Here is a 20,093-nt window from a genome sequence, read left to right on the forward strand (position 1 = left end):
GGAAGGAAGGAAGGAAGGAAGGAAGGAAGGAAGGAAGGGGAGAGGAGAGGAGAGGAGAGGAGAGGAGAGGAGAGGAGAGGAGAGGAGAGGAGAGGAGAGGAGAGGAGAGGAGAGGGATAAAGTATTGAGAAAATGATTACTCAATCCAATCCTGACACAGGCAACTCCAAAATGAGGAGATTGGGCAGTGGCCATGAAAAGGGATGTGTCCTGAAGTTCAGCTTCAGAACCAATTGGTGGTCCTCAGCATTGCTGTGTAGATTATGTAATCCTTGGATATGGCTCAATGCACATCAGCATACCATATGATGACTGCATATTGAAATTTGCTGTGGGTGAAGATAAACAGTTCATCATTGAATTAGTGCCAGGGTGTCTTAGCCATGGATTGATTTCAGAGTGCAGGTGGGGACATGCAGCCATGTCATTTCCAAGCAGTTGCAGGAGTGTCTTTGCACTGGGGATGGTAAATGTGTGGAAGTGTCTCAAGGATCAAACTGCATCTTACATATAAGGCATCAGCAAGAAGCATAGTATCTGCTCCAATCTCCTGTAACTATCATAGCAGGTGAATGACAGCCCATAAAGTTGAGACACATTTTTTACTGGCCAAGATAGTCAAAACGACCACCTTCTGAGGCACAGATGGTCCAACCCTTCATGTCAAACTGTGCCGAGCTTACTGGAGGAGTCATCACAGGACTGGCACTTTAGTATAAAAGAAATCTATATTTGGTCTTTCTGGTCTCCCCGCCTTTTACAAGGAGCCAGTGACGCAATCTTGAACTCTGTACTTTACAAGAGGTAATCCAAGGAAGCCTGCCTCGCTCTCTCGAGGATCCCTCGTCATGCGACTGGCTGGGCCCCTACACTTGCCCCAAAGTCTTAACATGCACAATGCCCCCCTTCCTTCCTTTTTTTTTTAAGGATAGCTGCCGACTTCACATCCCGGGGCTGGGATTTCTCCCGACCCCTTTAATCCCCTACCCCAGCGTTTCCCAACCTTAGGAACTTGAAGATGCGTGGACTTCAACTCCCAGAATTCCCCAGCCAGCATAGCTGGCTGGGGAATTCTGGGAGTTGAAGTCCACGCATCTTCAAGTTCCTAAGGTTGGGAAACGCTGCCCTACCCCATAAAGAGAAAGTCTGGCCTTTCTCCCCACCCCGTGTTTATATTCGCGTATTTCGCTCGGCTCTTCCTGGTTTGCGCTGGAATCGTCTGCAGGAGCCCCACCCACCCCTCGGTGCTCCAAGAGCTCCGCGCACCCCTGGTCGGCGCGAAGGTGCTTCGGGAGGGAGAGAGAAAGAGCGGGGAGAAAAAAAAACCGCTGCCGCGAATAGCGTGGCCGAGAGCAGCTCCCCGGTTCTGGAAGGAGCAGCCCCCGAGCCCATCTCTCTCTCTAAAGCGCGGGCCAGTGGCGGCAAGCGAGGACATCTGTCATTGTGACGGGCCAGCAGCTGCAAGCAGGCGCTGCCGCGGGGACCTTTCAGATCACAAAGCTGCTCTCACCTGCACGGCCAGGGAGAACAAATCTCTCTCTCTCTCTCTCTCTGGACTAACCAGGCGAGGCAGGTCACGCTTCGAGAGGGTTGAGGGGAAAAGGAAGAAGTGGCTTCCTCTGACTGACAACATTTACGTTATTGATCGGCAACGCCGGGCAAGTTGCGGGGAGCCGATCGGCGGGAGATCGCCCCTCAGCCTCATTTCTTCCGGTAGGCTCCAAACCTGACCCGCCAAGCTCCCCTGACCTTCCAGTTGCCAAAGGCCGCCTTTGCTCGCTCGTTCTCTCTCTTTCTCCCCCTTCCTTCCTTCCTTCCTTCCTTCCTTCCTTCCTTCCTTCCTTCCTTCCTTCCCTCCCTCCCTCCCTCCCTCCCTCCCTCTTCCTTCCCTCCCTCCCTCCCTCTCTCTCTCTTCCTCCTTCCTTCGAGATTTCCTCCATTGTATGACTGAGCTGCGTGGAGGGGAGTCCCCTCGGGTCTCCACCCCCGCTCTCCTGCTTCTCTGCTTTGGCTGGTGGATGCTGAAGATCCCCCGGAGCAAGGGAGGCCCAACCGAAAGGGGGGGGGAAGTGGGGGGGGGACCAAAACCAAGCCCGCCAGCACGCGGGAACATCTTGCGTGCGTTCTGACAATCTTTCTCGATTTTTTTTTTTTTTTGGTACCAGGGTTGTTGTCTCCTCGGTGGGAATTGCCCGAGGCTTTAGGGGAGGAGGTGGAGGTGGAGGGAAAGAAGAAGGAGGCAACAAAAACGGGGGTGGGGGGTGGAGAGGAGGAAGGAAGGTGGATTGTGACAGGCTGCTGAACATCTGGTTGCAGCGCTGGCATTACTGGGATTAATCTCGGATTAATCTCCCACGCATGACATGGTATATCTCAATATTGTGATCTGGCTTGCTGAAACGGGGGAGGAAGGCTTCCCCGTTGTGTAGTCCGTTACTGAAACAGTCATAGGCAGAGAAGGCAAGTTTATTGTCTCTTTACCTCTAGGCCTAAAGGTGCGAGAAAGGTTGGCACTTTGCTGTTCTGTGTATACTTTGGGGCATGGCACTGTGGCATCCCCTCCCTCCTCATCTCACTCCACAGCTACTATCGGATAACTTGGCCATGGTTGGAGTACAGTGATATGAAGCATCAAGGGTTGCATTCACTTGCAACGCCAAACCAGGTCAGAGAATAGCTCAATGCTGCATTCACATAACACTAAACTTGACTGGTGCTGTCATCAAATTTTGTGTATGGGGGGGGATAGCATTTTGTGAAAATCCAGCTGTTTGCATTAACTTATGGCTCGGTGTATTGTGCAGACCCCCCAAAATGGATTAATTCAAGAACCAATGTTTGGGTTGGTCATTAAACCTGAGGGTATCTTGTGCGTGCTGGCAGTATGACCTCTCACTTGAGATTGTTAGTAAAGAACTTCAACTGGAAAGACCTTCCAGATAGGTTCACTAGATGGTGGATGAAGCTGAGCAAGGCTTTTCCTATGGGCCAAGTTGAATTAGAGCTCCCATTCTCCTCTAATAGTAAGGGGCTATAACAATGTAAATAAAATTTTGTCCTGAAGAAGAAATGAGAATTCAGAAGCTGGACAGAGAGGAAGTGGCCCTGATCCCTTTTGGCTGCTGATTGTGGTTAATTAATGGAAAGTCTTTTAACTCAGTTGGTTGAATGAATGAATGAATGAATGAATGAATGAATGAATGAATGAATATAAACTTTGTGCCAGCCTGTTGAGATTTCTTCTTATTCAAATGGCATCATTAGAAGAATGTGTGTTTGCTTGCAAAGTTGGCATTTCATGATTTTGTGAAAAAAGCTGGAAATAATCTTCAGCCAAATTTCATCAAACAGAAAAAAAAATGTTTTGACAGGTGCCATGTGATTAAACTAGAAAAGAGGAATTAATTCATTTCTGTTCCTGTCTCCGCCACCATTGCTACAAGATCTTTTTTGCTTTGCTTTGGAGTTACTTCTTCCTGTTCTCAAAAGAAAACAACTTGGTAATACTTCTATCTCAGTAACTTTCTCTAGGAGTTCCTGCTATCATCTTTAGCCAATGTGGCAGTGATGCCTCTTCCTGGAAGCAAAGAATCTTAAACCTGTAGTGCATTAACTTGCAGGCCCTTCAGTGCACTGACTGACCTTTATGACTAGTTTGCAAATTTCTGCTGGTACAAACTTAGCAGTAAGTTGGTTTTTCCAAAACACACCTGTGTTGCAGGTACCAATCTGCTTACTGGCAAATTACAAAGTGCTGGTTTGGGGTTTTTAAAGTAAGCTTGCATACAGTTGCTACTTATTTGTCTTTCCAGAGTTTGGGGTCAGGCCATTTCTGTCACTGCCAGAGGTCTCTGGAAAGCTTTCCCTTGAAGGGATTCACCATTGTGTTGGATTTTTAAAAGACGCAAACCACATTTTTTAAACAGGCTCTTAGTTGGGTAATGTTTTTTTTAAACAAACTTGAATGTAGTATTCTTTGGTTTGAAGTTCAGTTGTATTATTGTGAATCACTAAGACATTACAGTAGTTAGTGGCCTAAAATATCTTCAGTTGAATTCCTGGACAGTTGGTTTTCTTGACAATAAATGGAAATGACTTGTGACTTCTTCTGTTGTCTCCTGTCACAATGTCACCTATAGCCTTGGAAGTTCTATTCACATACTATTCATATACTAACTAGCTTTGATTCTGTTTAACCTTTTGGATTAAATTTTCCAATTTCATCCCTTTATTTATTCACTGTATTACTTCATAAACTTTTAATGAACTAATATCCACTTTAGCATGTATGTATGTATGTATGTATGTATGTATGTATGTATTTGAAATCAGTAAAAATAAAAAGGATGAACTCCGGGATATAAGAAAAAATTCTTCTTCATTGCTGAGCTTTTGTCAATAAGCTGTTGACATCATCAGAGCAAGGGCTGAATGATAAGGGAGTCAGTACATACACTTATATGGTAGTTATAACGGTCAAATTGTGGAATGTGGGTGTGGCCTATTCATGACAAGCTCGCTTGTGTATAATCACAGTGGTTCCGGCTTTGTTGGAAAAGGCCGGTCTCTGGTTGATTTTTAAAAGTCGTGCCTAGGGGAATTGTCTGCAACTAGCTGCAATATATAGTCTAGTCCCTAGGCGGCAGCCAATAGGTTTGAAACAACCATTGCTGCCTGGAGATAGCCAATTGCAGCACAGGAGACTAAAAGTCTGGGTTGCTGGAGAGCTGCTCCAGCAACCCACGTGGTGTTACACAAGAGCCCAGTACATAACATTAATCATTCATTCATTCATTACATACAGTCAAGTTGGTGTCAACTCTTAGTAACTACATAGATAGAATTTCTCCATTATGATCTATCTCTAATCTCATCCTTCAAGCCTTCCAACAGTGCACCAATCACCAGTGTAACTGAGGCCATTCACGTTGGTGCTGGTTGTCCTCTTCTCTTTCCTTTAAAGGAAAGGAACTTTCCCCAGTATCAGAATTTCTCTAAAAAGTTATGTCTTCACATAATATGTCCAAAGTAGAATAATTTGAGCCTGGTCATTTCACCAAACTCCGGGTTGATTTGTTCAGCAGTGTTTTTATAACACTATTCAGTGGTGTTCTATAATACAAAAGTTCAAAAAAAGTATCAGTATTTTTCCTATCTTATTTCCTCAAAGTCCATTTTTCAATTCTATACTGTCATGGGGAAATACTATTTGCTTGCACTATATACATCTTTGTAGGAATAGACACAAGATCTTCATAGCTGCTCTAACAAGTATTAGTCTGTGGAATATTTCTTCTCTGATTGTTCCTTTACTATTTTGGATGATTCCAAAATGCATAAACTATCACTTTGATGTCCTCCCTATAAATTTTAATTATTAACAATTAAACATTAACAATAAGAGGGAGAACAAAAGAATCCAATTTATACCACAGTTGAAAATAATTTCTGTTGTTTAGTGATTTAATTGTTTAAACTCTTTTCCCCCCCAGAAAAAGGGGTGGAGCTGCCCCACACACCCTGCACCTACGTACCTCCCGAGCTGAACTGCCATGCTTCTTAGGATGGGCCTTATCCTTGTCTGCCACTGGAGGGGCTTTCTTTGGTCCCCGCCACCCCCACTTCACCCTGCAGATTTCCTGCTTCCTCCTCCTCATCCGCCAACTCTCTCACAGCTTGCACCATGACAGGGCACAAGCCTCCCCTGCTGCTTCCCTTCACCAGCCCTGGTATCCTTCTGCCAGCCCTCCATTGCCACCACCATGGAGAAAGGGGAGGGGCGACTTTTACTGCGGGGCTGACTGAAGTTTTTATGCCAAAAAACACCGGTCTCCGGAGGTTAGGATAGAGCCTGAAGAGTGTCTTATGGACATGTAAAGGCACGGCCTTCCCTGAACACTAAAAGGGGGGGAGCAGAGTAAGCCACCTGAGGAAGAGGTGGAAAACTGCTGCAGGGTGGTTGGTTTCAACCAGCACCACCCAGGAACAAAACTTCTCAAATAGCCCTGAGGAGCTTCAGTTGCCAGGGTCACACCTGCTTGCACAAAGCAGCAGCCCATGTGGGCTGCCTCCATCCAAGCTGGGAAAGGGAGAAAGGCGGCATATGGTAACTTCCTTAAGTCTTCTTTCCTTCTTTTTTTCCTTCCTCCACATGGCAATTGCTGGACTGCACTTTCTTGCTACCCTGCATCGGCCTGCATCTCTCTTCTCCGTTCTGGAAATGGCAGCCCTGTTTTCTGCCACTTTCCTCCTGGCAGAAGGGAAGAAAGGAAGGACACTTCGTATGGAAGGACGCTGAGCTCCAGGAAAACTATGCCAGCTGGAGCTGGGCGAGGAAGGCCAGGCTCTCCTTCCCCGATAGTTCTGCATTGGGGAAGGAGAGCCTGGCCTTCCTAACCAGCTCCAGCTGGCGTAGTTTTCCCAGAGCTTACCATAGCGGCCTTCCACAAGCAACGTCTCCCTTCTGCTGGGAAGAAAGCGGCAGAAAACAGGGCTACCATTTCCAGAACAGAGACGGGAGACGCAGGCCAATGCAGAGGGCAAGAAAGTGTGGCAATAAGGTGTGGTGGCAGCAACAGAGGGCTGGTGGAGGGATACCAGGGCTGCTGGAGGGAGGTGGCAAGGGAGGCTTGCACCCCCGGTCATGGTGCAAGCCATGGGAGAGTTGGCAGAGAAGGAGAAGGCAACTGCCGCTGGGCAGGTGATCTGCAGAGTGAAGCAAGAGTGGCAGGGAAGGAAGGAAGTGCCTCCAGCAGCAGACACGGTTCTGAAACGGTGGAGGGGGAACCGGGTAAGACCCATCCTCCATAGCCTGGCAGTCTGGCTTGTGAGGAAGTGAAAGGGAAGAGGCTGAGGGAGGTCACCGAGCAGAGAGTGGCCTGGATGTGGGGGGCCCTGAGGTAAGCGGTTGTGGGGTGCTTGGGGCAGCTCCACCCCCCAAAAAATACAATATTCCCTGAAAATAAGCCCTAATGCATTTTTGTTTCCAAAAATAATGTAAGAACAGGTCTTATTTTTGGGGAAACATGGTGTGTCATTCCCCTCCTCGTTTGAGAGGTGCAACGGAGATGTGCTGCTTATTGCCTGCTCAGGGGTCACCAAACTTGGCAACTTAAAGATTGGCTGGGGAATTTGGGGAGTTTGAAGTTGAGAAGTCTTAAAGTTGCCAAGTTTAGAGACCCCTGTCCTATGGTATGGATCACTTCAACTGTTGATGAGCCATTTTGGAGAGCACATCCTTCTGCCATCTCCAGCATGGCCCATATCAGAGCCCAAAGCAGTTTGCACTGAAGCACAACACCCATTCAGAATTCTCTTCAAACTTTGATAAATGACACACCTGATTCATGTTTTGAGGCAACATGAATTCCTTCTTCAAAGCAAATTACATTTCTTCTTTGCTTCAGCTGAAAGAATCATGTTGCCTTCGGGATGTTTTTTTTTTAATTGAAGCAATTCAAGGTCCTCTTGTTGAACTCTAGTTTTCAAAAGGAATTAATTGAGAAATCAAAAGATACACAGCCTCACTTCTGACTGAAGTCTGTATGGCCCATTTACATTTTTTCTGCTCAAAAAAAAAAAAAGCACAGTAGCTAAAGTTTTGAAGACTTCTAATTTAATTACATTGCTGGCATACCTGAAAGCTGACTTATCTTTATTGCTTCCCATTTTAAAATTCCATAAGACCTAGCTAGTAATGATAGAAGTGTCCTAAAGTAGTCATCTGAAATAAGCGAGAAGAGTGTTGTAAACTCTCTGCACAACTTTTGAGGTGGAGAAATATGCATTATTGGCTTAAATAGTATCTGGCAGATAGCTGTGGAGAAATATTGTGATTCTTTGAAAATAATGGGCTAATAAAAGCATGCTATTCTTGACCATAAATTCTGTTGTTCAACTTTCAAAATGGCTGTTTAAAATGGCTTCAAAATGGTAAATGATGGTCTATCAGAGGTCTCATTATTTCATTCCAAAGAGCTGACTTAACAATCATTACAAGCATTTGAATAATATTTGGAAGAATGGGGATGAGATCATTAATAAAAAATGAGCATTAATACTATAGATCTGGCACACAAAGTGACTTGTAGTCCTATTCCTGGCCATAATTCCTTAACACAGAGCGTTCTTTCAGAAGCTTGCTTCATCTATTACCTGAGTAATACAACAATTTAAATACATTTTCTTCTAATCATGTCTGAATATCACTCTAAAAAAATTTCTTGGCATTACAAGACTCAAACTAAACCACTAGTCACATTGATATGTCATGCTAAGCTTGATCAATGATGCTTGATTTCTTGATCCTGTAGAAGTGGCTACATAAACATATTAAGAATTGTGGCTAGAGTTGGGAGTTATGGTTTGTTTTTGGCTTCCAACTGTTTTCCAACTTTTAACTTGCTTTAGGAGAGAATAAACTAGAGATGCCAGTCTGCATATTATACTAATCAACTAAATAATGTTTTTTCATGATTTATCCAGCTGTTCCCATTGACAAGACAAAGTAAGGAGCACAAACCAAATAGCATACATCACAACATGATGCTCTGTGCACATGAAAGATATATATTATTCTCCTTATGAACTGTATATATTCATGATTATACGAACAAATGTTATATCAGCAGTGCTGAGTACAATCTCTTCTCAGATATCTACTGAGCTCCACATTATAGTTACGGTACTTCCCAAACTTCTACACTCTTTGCAAGGTTTGCTTTATTTTTCTAAAGAATGTTAAGACATAATCAAATGTCTTGTGCAACTGCAGGCACAAATGGTGAGGCTATGCCTTGTGTTAACAACTTGCAAGAATTATAGAAGACAATGACAGAAGGAAAAAGAGAGCCTGTCAGTGTGATTGTAGTTTGTCAGGGTAATATAGCCTTCCAACCCATCATATTTGAGATTTACAATGGGTAGTGTGGACTGGAAATGTTGGGAGTTGCAATTCAGCATAACTGGAAGGCCCCAGATGCACAGGTGATATTAAGCTATTATCCAGCTGTCAATCAGCTGTAGACACAACATCTTTTGGAATGCACGAGAACAACACCCTAGAACCACAGTTACATGATTGAGAGGGTGGACTAAAAACAATTATTGGGTTAAAAAAAAAGCTGCTGAAGTTCACTCTGATATAATGGTAAAAAGTTTGATTCTCTTTGCCAGTTGGTCTCTTAATGTCACTGCTTACATACCTGCAAGGTAAAGCTGCATGTGGCATACAGCTTTGTATAGCTCCAAATAGCTGGGGATTGGGAATCAGGTTATGGCTGTGGCTTTGGCCACCATTCTGGCCCCAAGGTCAGTAGTGAATGCAGGGAGCTCGTCTCTTTGCAGTCTTTTAGCTAAAAATACCTGCTGTGCTAACTACTTGTTAAAACAGCATGGAAGGCAGCAACAAGAGTGTCTGCGGGAGGGGGGTGTTGTTCAGAAAAAGGACAAGATACCCATCTTTTTTGAAAAGTCATTGCACACACAATGAATTTTAAGGACTTTTATCACAGGGCCACCATCTGGAGGTGTTTCACACACCCACACACTCCAGTCCCTCTATTGTTGCCTTATATTTTGCTTTGCTAAGTAGCTGGCAAGTGGAAATCTGACTTTACGATGTCAGATAATAACCTTAGTGGTTTTAAGGCTGATATTTACCTTTGAGTAAGTTGAAAAACCAGCATGTTCATTGCAAGTTGTTTATTCTTCCCTCAGCTGGTTTTATTGCAGTTGCCTCCAACTAATTGAATATTTTTTTTTCTTAAGCTGTCAATCATGGTATTTCTCTTGCTTAGTTATTATTTCTAATAAGTGATATTTCAGTCTCCATGTTTACTAGTGAGACACAGATAGATTTCAGTGAATAGAAATACTTGTCTAATGTAACATAATTCATAAATGGGCAGACTAGATTTTAACTGCTCACTTTCACTTAGGAGTTTTACAGAATATACTTTTTAATTACCTTGCAAGTAAAAATGTGGACCAGTGGTGATTTGTGACAGTTATTGTTTCTAAAATTCATTCATGAATTAGATAAGTTTGTGAAGATTTTATTGGTTTTATGTATTATTTGAATTTAATTATTAAATCCATGTTCTACAGAGATACTGTACCAGACTTATCAATCAAGAACAATAAACATAATTGTATCAAAGGGACACCCTCTAGACAAGGTTGTATTCAAAAGTCTATTTACTAAAATGAGGACTACTCAGTACAGTGGACCTATCCCTAATAAATGATTGTAGGTCTACATGTGCTGAATATAACAAATCTACTCTGTAAACAGAAAAAAAGTTCTATTTTACACTTTCTTTCTTTGCCTGATACCTGCACTAGTGTGTATGTAGCCCTATCCATACTTGAAATATGTTTGCTATCTGGAATGGGCTATCTTTCAAACAATGGTTTGGACAGCTAAAGCACTAGATTGAAAACATGTTGACTTATTTAAAATTGCTTTGTTGGCCATTTTCAATCACACATTTTTTTTAATATACAACTCATTGTAAATAATGTACAAAAATTACAATGTGGCAACAATCAATTATTGTTGTCATCAAGCAAGCAGAAACCGTCGCCTACTAGACAAATCAAGTGATTAATCCTTCAGTGAGGTTCATATGGTTGCTTTATTTTTAAATTATCATTGAAGTCCAGATTCTGTGTGCTTTTAAGTTTAATGCTGTTTTCTCCAAAAAAAAATTGGGCCAATTATTTCCATTTCATTTGCTGCTTCCTTTTGTATTTATGGCTTCAAAAGTTAGGATTTTTGTGTTTTCCAATGTGATCTGCAGCAGTGCTGTATGAAATATTATGAAACTAGCCAACCAAACAGTTGCATATAAATTAACCAACAGTCACAAATACTCTGTTCATTATTGTGTTGGCTTCTTGTTTGGTTCAGTTTCAGTTTCAGGGCTCTTTTGGAATACCAAGCAAGTATGCTAATAAATCTCCATCTGGCTCTATTTCGCCAACATCTCTTCCTTCATCTGATATTTTTCGTATTTTTTAGTAGGTGTGAAGGTTTCTGCAAGAGTCAAAGCATAAAGGGCAAGCTTTTCTTCCTCAATCCTAAAATCCTGTAATTGCATCATTTAATTGCAATTGGAAGAGCAGAGCATAGTATTAGTTGCCCTTCATTACTTTAACGTAAAAGAGATAAATGTCCTGTATTATTTTTGTCACATTTCTTAATCAATAATAATAATAATAATAATAATAATAATAATATTTATATACCGCCCTTCTCCCGGAGGACTCAGGGCGGTGAACAGGGCAAGCATAAAAAATACAGAGATACAAAAGTTAAAAGGGATTAAATATATGCCCAACTAAAAACAGTAAATACAAATATTAAAATACCAATAAAAAAACCCCACCAATCCCCCATCAGGCCAGGCCGGCTTGTTCAAATAAGAATGTCTTTAGATCGCGACAGAAGGAGCGAAGGTCGGGCGCCATCCGGAGCTCAACCGGTAACCGATTCCATAGCTCCGGGGCACCCACAGAGAAGGACCTCCCCCTGGGGGCCACCAATCGACATTCTCTGATCGGTGGCACCCTGAGGAGGCCCTCTCTGTGGGAACGCACAGGGCGGAGGGAAATTGATGCCGGCAGCAGGTGTAATCAAGTATGGTATGTGCAAACTAAGACCTGCCAAATTTTGGGATTACAGTATAACTCTATAACTTCCAGAAAGCAGTGGCTAGGGATTGTGAGAATTGCTTTCTCAAATAATCAGACATTAGTTGGTAGCCTATACAGAGAGCCTTTAGGGACTCAGGCAGGCTAATTTTGCCCATTTTTCATGATACCCAGTTCATAAACATGATTTGCCTTTCTCTTTGACCATGTTGGGCTTTTGGAATAATATTCACCTTTGAATTTAGGTACAAAATATATTCCTTTGTATCCAGAAGCCTTCCAATTACTTCCAAAAAACATTCCATAATCTTGAAAGAGTGCAGAGAAGAGCAACAAAGATGATTAGGGGACCAGAGGCTAAAACATATGAAGAACAGTTGTAGGAATTGGGTATGTCTAGTTTAATGAAGAGAAGGACGATGGGTGACATGATAAGTAGTGTTTCAATATTTGAGGGGCTCCCACAAGGAAGAGGGGGGGGCTCAATCTATTTTCCAAAGCATCTGAAGGCAGGACAAGAAACAATGGATGGAATCAAGGAGAGAAGCAACCTAGAACCAAGGAGAAATTTCCTGACAGTTAGAGCAATTAATCAGTGGAAGGAGTTTCTTCCAGAAGTTGTAGGTGATCCAACAGTGGAGACTTTTAAGAAAAGATTGGACAGCCATTTATATGAAATGGAATAGGGTTTCCTGCTTGGGCAAGAGGCTGGACTAGAAGACCTCCAAGATCCCTTCCAAATCTGTAAAACTCAGATTCACATTCAATATAGACTCTAAAACTTCATACACTGCATATGGAACTCTCAGCTAGAATTGGGAATGAATTGTATTGCAAAAATGGAGCAGCACTGAGATACTGTGCCTTTGAAAAACAACATCAGGACTGTTCATTCCATTTGTAGTAAATACTGTAGTATGCCAAAATAAAACTTTTCATGCAAAGATGTAAGATGTACCTGTCTGTTCTCCAAAATGGGATCACTTAATTATTCATGTGAACAGAATGTTTGAAGAGCATGTGTAGCAGCTTGCAGCAGAATTGCTTAAAGGAATGTTTTAGCAAGTTTCATTAATGTGATCACTACTTGACTTGCATTGGGTGTGGTCTTGTTTGGGATATGAGAGGAAAAAGGTCACGGCAGTTGTCAATGTTTGAGAAAGATTCTGATACAGCCCGCCTGCTACAACCTAATGTTGTATGCAGAAAATGCATTTTTCAACACCAAACTAGCAGAATAGGGTTTCAGGACTAGAAGGGCTGATCAGAGAAAGAACCAAACATAGGGAGGGAGCAACTGTAGTAGAACATACAGTCCTCAACTTACAACCACAAGTGCTCGGCAAGGCTATTGTTAAATGACTTGTTTCTGATCAGCGGATGTTCTTGCTTTGACACACTGAGCTGTTAAGTAAATCATGCAGTTGTTAAGGAAGTTTGACTTCTCTTGATTTTGATTGCCAGAAACTGGCGGGAAAATGACCCCAGGACATTGCAACCATTGCAAATATATGCTGGCCCCCCAATTTTGTTCTCATGACCATGGGGATTCTGCAACTATTATTAAGTGTGAAGACCACATGTAAGACACTTTTTTCAGTGCTGTGATGGTCACTAAGCAAATGGTTGTAGGTCAAGGACTACCTTTATATACAAGTGATTAGGGAAGAGCCATATGGTTCAGATTAGGGTAATAACTCTTTTTCTATGGAAAACTTTAAGTTGTGGACATTGTGTCTAAACTATATAAAGTACTTGTTAAAAAAGATAAGGCACATCTTTTCATTTATGTGTTCATGCCAGATAAATGGAAGGTATGGTTTGGTGAATTCTAGAAAAAGAGACAGAAAGATTTGAGTTGGTTTCTGACCTGACTTCTAAGGCTTATTTCTTAAATAGATGTGTGCTGAGCATTATTCTACTGGTAATTTTAAATTTCAAAAAGTAATATAACTCTGATTGACAGTTAAGACTTGACTGGATAGAAGGTTGAACAAGAACTAAGGAACACATGGTCCAGAAGCTATTTGGAGGAAAACAGAATTAGGAAGTCATTTGTTTCATCTTCTAATCCAGGTCATGTTTATTGTATATGGTAAGCATCTCAGGTCATACAAAAGAGCAAAATTATCTCAGCAGGAATGTTGAATCTATTTATGTAATATGGATGAAATAAAAAGCTTTTCTGGATTCCTGAAATTATCAAAATCAAACACAAGAACAACTGATACCCAATTATTTTCAGAAGCTGACAATCAGAATTGAATTGTTTGGATAATACAAGTGATCTAATGGCTGTCTCAATATTCTTTCTTTTCCTCATCCTGAGTATTGGAGAAAGAAATTTGCAAGCCTCAAAAGTATCAAAAGAACTGCTGGTTGCTGCATAGCCAGGAAATCAATCAATTAAAAAAAATTGGTTGGCTCTATGGAAAGGAATTAGTGGTCCTGAATATACATTTTGAAGATATTCATATCATAATCCATAAATTATCATGCTGGATATGGTTGATATTATAAGAGGATCCTTGTCCATCTCATCAAATCTTATTCGATATGGAGTTGGAAATAGTTGGAAAGAAAAAACTAACATTGACATATATGAAAGATACCACTCAGCCAGATCTAAGCATTTGGTTTTCTAAATGCTGACTTTTTAGTTCTATTATCCTTCATTCCTAGTCAGTGTCATCTGAAGGTTGCATATTTCCCCACTTCTCTTATGAAGAAATGTGATTATTCAGCCAATTTTTTCTCTAGGTTTTTTTATGAAATAGGTAGAGAAATTGCCTTACGGAGTTTGAAAAATTGTAAGTCTTTCCAAAGTCAAATGTTTGTCCTTCAGTTACCCAAAGAATATTATGTTGTGATTTATTTTGTGATTTGATTAGAACCAATGCATCTATAAAAATGCACATGATGGCAAGTGCTACAGAATTATAAAATGTTAACTAGCTAGTAATGAAAGCAGATGTTCCAAAACCATAAGAATATAAATAGCACAGAAAGTAAAGTCTTCATTTCCCCTCTGGAGAACTCTAGCTTTTAGAGGACATCTACTTTAGCACTGATTTCTTTTTTGTATCTTTGTTTTATGCAGAGCTATATGTGTGATGATCTATAAATTATAAGTATTAATAGGTTATAGTTTGTAATTCTACATGAAACTGATCAGTTGGACTTGGATCTCTATAGTTATCTCTTTAGCTATTAATCTTTGAGTGTTTCTTCACAACCATCTTTATTTGAATAACATTATCGGATGATGCTCCAGGACATAGTATTTCAGAGGAAAACAATGCCTCCCAGTGAAATTAAAGTCTGAAAGGTTTATTATGTCTGTCGCTGGTCCAATGAAAAAATGTAGAAAAGAGATGGTTTGCATCCATCCAAGAAAGGACTGAGTTACTTGGCAATATATTCACAGATTTTCTGGAGGAATATTTAAACTAAACAGGGACAGTGAGTTAATTTATACAGAATATCCCTGTCTCCAACAATCTAAAAATTATAGGGTTATCAGTGCATGTAACATAGATATGTCTGTGGACAAGAATATCAACCTTGCTGTCAAGCAAAATCAAACTTAATAGTGAGTTCCACATGAAGTGCACTAACCAAACAGGTGGTAAGAAAATAAGGAAACTCAGGCACCACACAAGTTATGTAGAAAGTAAACACAGGGTCAGTCATAAAGGAATCAAATGTCTATACACCAATGCACAGAGTATGAACAGTAAACAAGGTGAACTAGAAATTCAGGTAAATGAGGGCAGATATGATATTGTTGCAATTACAGAAACGTGGGATGAAACCCACAAATGGAACACACAACTAGAGGGATTTAAATTATTTAAAAGAAACAGACCAAATTAAAGAGGAGGTGAAGTTGCTCTCTATATAAGAAATAACTACATCTCTACAGAAATAGAGCACAACAATGATGAAAACTGTCTTGAATGCATTTGGGTCAATATAAAAGGGGGTGGGAAAATGACATTGCCATAGGTGTATATTATAGGCCACCCAACCAAACAGAGGAAATAGATGAACTTTTTGATAGTCAGATAACTAAGGTACATAGGAAGCACATCACGATAGTAATGGGGGACTTTAACTACCCTGACATCAACTGGGAGAGAAACTCTGCACCAAGTGGAAGATCAAACAGATTCCTGACAAACCTAGCAGGCAACTTTGCCAAAATGTAGAGAAGGGAACTAGGGGATTAGCCATTTTGGATCTAATCTTCACTAACAGAGATGAAATGATAGAAGGTATTGAAGCCACAGGATCCTTGGGGGAAAGTGATCATGCAATATTGGAATTCAACATTCTGGAAGCACAAGCAATAGAACACAGTCAAACTAGAGTCTTGGACTTTAAAAGAGCTAATTTCAATAAGCTTAGACCTTGGGAAGGATTCCATGCATGAGAATCCTAAAGGGGAAAACAACTCAAGAAGCATGGAAAATTTTGAAAAGTGAGATAATAAAAGCCCTGTCTAGCACATTACCAACAAAGAAGAAAAATAACAACTCTCAAAAGAAACCAGCATGGCTGCATAAAGAACTCTCTGATAAATTGAAAGATAAAAAGGACAAGTATAAAAGGTGAAAAGATGGGCACATAACTAAAACAGATTATTAGCAAATAGCCCGTGCCTGCAAAGATGAAGTGAGGAAAGCTAAGGCTCAGAATGAAATAAGGCTTGCGAACAAAGTGAAAAATAACAACAACAACAAAAGCTTCTTTCAACATGTAAAAAACAAGAAAAAAGTTAAGGAAATGATTGGTCCATTAGTGGGGGAAAGTGGAAAGAAGGTGACAAGCAACAGGGAGAAAGCAGAACTATTTAACTCTTTTTTTGTATCTGTCTTTACACAAAAGGAAAAAAACAGTCCAACCTATCAAAAAGAGTACCATAAAAATAGATTAGAAACACAAGTTAAGATAGGCAAGAAAATGGTAAGTGAGCACCTCTCCAGCCTAGATGAGTTCAAATCACCAGGACCAGATGGATTACACCCCAAGGGTCTCAAGGAACTGGCAGATGTGATCTTATAACCACTGAACTATATTTTTCTAAGATCCTGGAGCACTGGGGAACTACCAGAGGACTGGAAAAGAGCTGATGTAGTTCCCATCTTCAAAAAAGGGGAAAAATAGATCCAAGAAACTACAGACCTATCAGCCTGATCTCAATACCTGGGAAGATTCTGGAAAAGACAATCAAACAATGAATCAGCGAACACCTAGAGGCAAACAATGTTAATCAAAGTCATTACTAAAAGTCAACATGGGTTTGTCAAAAACAGATCATGCCAGATAAATCTTATTTGGATTCTTTGACCAAATGACAAAATTAGTGGACCAGAGGAATGCTGTGGATATAATTTACTTGAACTTCAGTAAGGCATTTGATAAAGTAGATCACAACCTACTACTTGATAAGATAGAAAAATGCGGGTTAGACAGCATCACCACCAGGTGGATTCATAGCTGGCTGACCGGCCGTGCTCAGCATGTGGTCCTCAATGGACCTGCATCTACATGGAGGGTAACGTGTAGTGGGGTGCCCCAGAGCTCTGTTCTGGGCCCTGTGCTCTTCAACATCTTCATTAGCAATTTGGACGAGGGGACAGATGGGGAACTCATCAAATTTGCAGACAAAACCAAGCTGGGAGGAATAGCCAAAACTCCACAAGATAGGCTTAAGATACTGGAGGATCTGGACAGACTTGAAAACTGGATGCTATCTAACAAAATGAAATTCAATGGTGAGAATAGTAAGGTTCTACATTTAGGCAAGAAAAACCAAATGTACAGGTACAGTATAGGTGGTACCTTGCTCAATAACAGTAACTGTGAAAGGGATCTTGGAGTCCTAGTGGACAATCAGTTAAATATGAGCCAGCAGTGTGCTGCAGCTGCCAAAAAAGCCAGCACAGTTTGCATTAATAGAGGGATAGAATCAAGATCACATGAAGTATTAATATCACTTTATAATGCCTTGGTGAGGCCACACTTGGAATACTGCATCCATTTTTGGTCACCACAATGTAAAAAAGATGTTGAGACTCTAGAAAGAGTACAGAGAAGAGCAACAAAGATGATTAGGGGACTGGAAGCTAAAACATATAAGGAACGGTTGCTAGAATTGGGTATGTCTAGTTTAATGAAGAGAAGGACGAGGGGGGACATGACAGCAGTATTCCAGTATCTCAGGGGCTGCCACAAAAAAGAGGGAGTCAAGCTGTTCTCCAATGCACCTGAAGGAAGGACAAGAAGCAACTGAGGGAAACTAATCAAGGAGAGAAGCAACCTAGAACTAAGGAGAAACTTCCTGACAGTTAGAACAATTAACCAGTGGAACAACCTGCCTCCAGAAGCTGTGAATGCTCCAACACTGGAAGTTTTTAAGAAGAGACTGGACAAACATTTGTCTGAAATGGTATAGGGTTTCCTGCCTGAGCAGGGGGTTGGACTAGATGACCTCCAAGATCCCTTCCAACTTTATTGTTGTTGTTGTTGTTAAAATTTTAGCTCTCTTATCTTGATGTTTTTATTCTCAGCCATTCTCCTCCCCTGCCCAGCCCACATAGAGTGTTTGCTAGCGGAAGTCCATAATTCTAGTTTCAGGAGTCTTGGTTAAGGAAATGTTAATCATGGCACGGTTTATCCTGTGCTGATTTAAAGAAGGTAAGGTCACCACTGCCACAAACCTGACCCAAAAAAAAGTATAATGCTGCAAGCATGATTGCATTGAGTCATGCTGTTTGGTCTAGTGATTAAGGCACCAGGCTAGAAATCAGGAGACTATGAGTTCTAGTCCTACCTTAGTCATGAGTACCAGCTGGGTGACTTTGAGCCAGTCAACTCTCTTCAGCCCAACTTAATTCTCAGGATTGTTGTGGGGAAAAAGGAGGAGGAAGGAGTATCAGGTAAGTTTGCCCCTTTGAATTACTTATAAAAATAATACAGGCAGGATTTTAAAAAATCTAAAAATACACCCGGTCAAAATAGTGACTACAGAAGTAAAATTTCAATATTAATATATTGCTGATCTGCTCAGAAATGAATTATTTATTTAATCCTTCTTAAAAGTGATTGCATGCATATATAAAGTTCAGACTTAATGCTACTTTAAGTTGAAATGGAACTTAAGGTATATATAATTGTCCTTAACTGCAATTGATTTTGATTGTTCTGTTTATTCAGGGCTAAATCTAGATTTCAAGAATGTTGTTGTGTGTTTCTTCTTGAACCATCAGGAAACAATGGGAAAATGCCAGAACTGAGCAATTGAATGATGGTTTAGGCTGATTTAAGATCAATATCTATCTGTTTAATTAGAATTTTAGCAATGTACTTTATTAAAATAAATAACTACTTAAAACTTTGAGTAGCTATGAAAAGAAAAGACCTTGTGTAAAGGTTAATTTAATCTTGAAATTCACAAGGAATTTGCAATGGTTCTGTATCTGGAAAATTTTGCTGAAGAGAAAATGAAAATGTCACTCATTTTAGCAGAAGTAAAGTAATATGTCATTGATGTTTTTCCCTGTGTGACGATTCTCTCGAGGAGACCATAATTAATTCCAAAAAGAAAAAATATCTCCAGCTTCTAAAATGTCCAATTGAAAAGTTATTTAGCATACTATATATGTGGTTGAATAACTCAATTGCTAACAAATATTTCTTCACAAGTTTACATAATAAACTGGCCATTAGCTTTAAACGATAGCAAAACTAATCATATTTTTTAAAAGATATATTCAAATTGGTGAAATTAAAATATATTCTGCCCTGGAGAAAACCTTTCAGATCAGACCTACACCTTTCAATGGGCATTCTAGTTAGAGATAATTTGTAGTTCATTAAAGCTGGAAGCTTGGTACCAGTTTGGGAAAGTCTGTCTTAGCCAACTAAAAATATATAAACTAAATGGCTGGAGTTTATAAAGGATTTAAACATTATGATCAGCTCTGTCTTTTGCTCAAATTAATGCTTGTGAGTCTAACAATTCAATTTTTTATTGTTGTTTACAATCTTGGTGGTTTGCAAAACCTGTTAAAATCAACTGGATGTTAAGAAGAGACTGGACAGCCATTTGTCCCAAATGGTATAGGGTTTCCTGCCTGAGCAGGGGGTTGGACTAGATGACCTCCAAGGTCCCTTCCAACTATTATTATTATTATTATTATTATTATTATTATTATTATTATTATTATTATTATTATTATTATTATTATTATTATTATCTCTCCAAAACTAGATTTCCATGAGAAGGAAGGGGGAAATGATCTTGTTGTATCCCATGCTTAACCTGAATGCATGGATCCTTAAGTCCTCCTCTCTCAATCCAATCTATTACTTAGGATTCTTATAGGGATTATACTAAGGAATCCTCTTCATCCAGGTAAATTGACTTGACC

General features: G+C 40.4%; 1 protein-coding gene across 2 annotated transcripts in view; it reads left to right on the forward strand.

Annotated features, from left to right (window-relative positions):
- Positions 1–1,213: 1,213 nt before the first annotated feature.
- The window catches only part of MBP (myelin basic protein), a 139,550-nt gene continuing 120,670 nt past the window's right edge, over positions 1,214–20,093 (forward strand). The window contains exon 1 of one of the 2 annotated variants that reach the window (XM_081325257.1): positions 1,214–1,713. The gene's annotated coding sequence lies outside the window, so the exon portion shown is untranslated. Of the gene's footprint in view, positions 1,714–1,940; positions 2,119–20,093 lie in introns of those variants that run through there. The other variant, XM_081325258.1, reaches the window with a different exon arrangement.

This window comes from Vipera berus (genome assembly GCF_964194415.1).
Source record: "Vipera berus genome assembly, chromosome: 3".
In the NCBI taxonomy this organism is placed as follows: Eukaryota; Metazoa; Chordata; class Lepidosauria; order Squamata; family Viperidae; genus Vipera; species Vipera berus.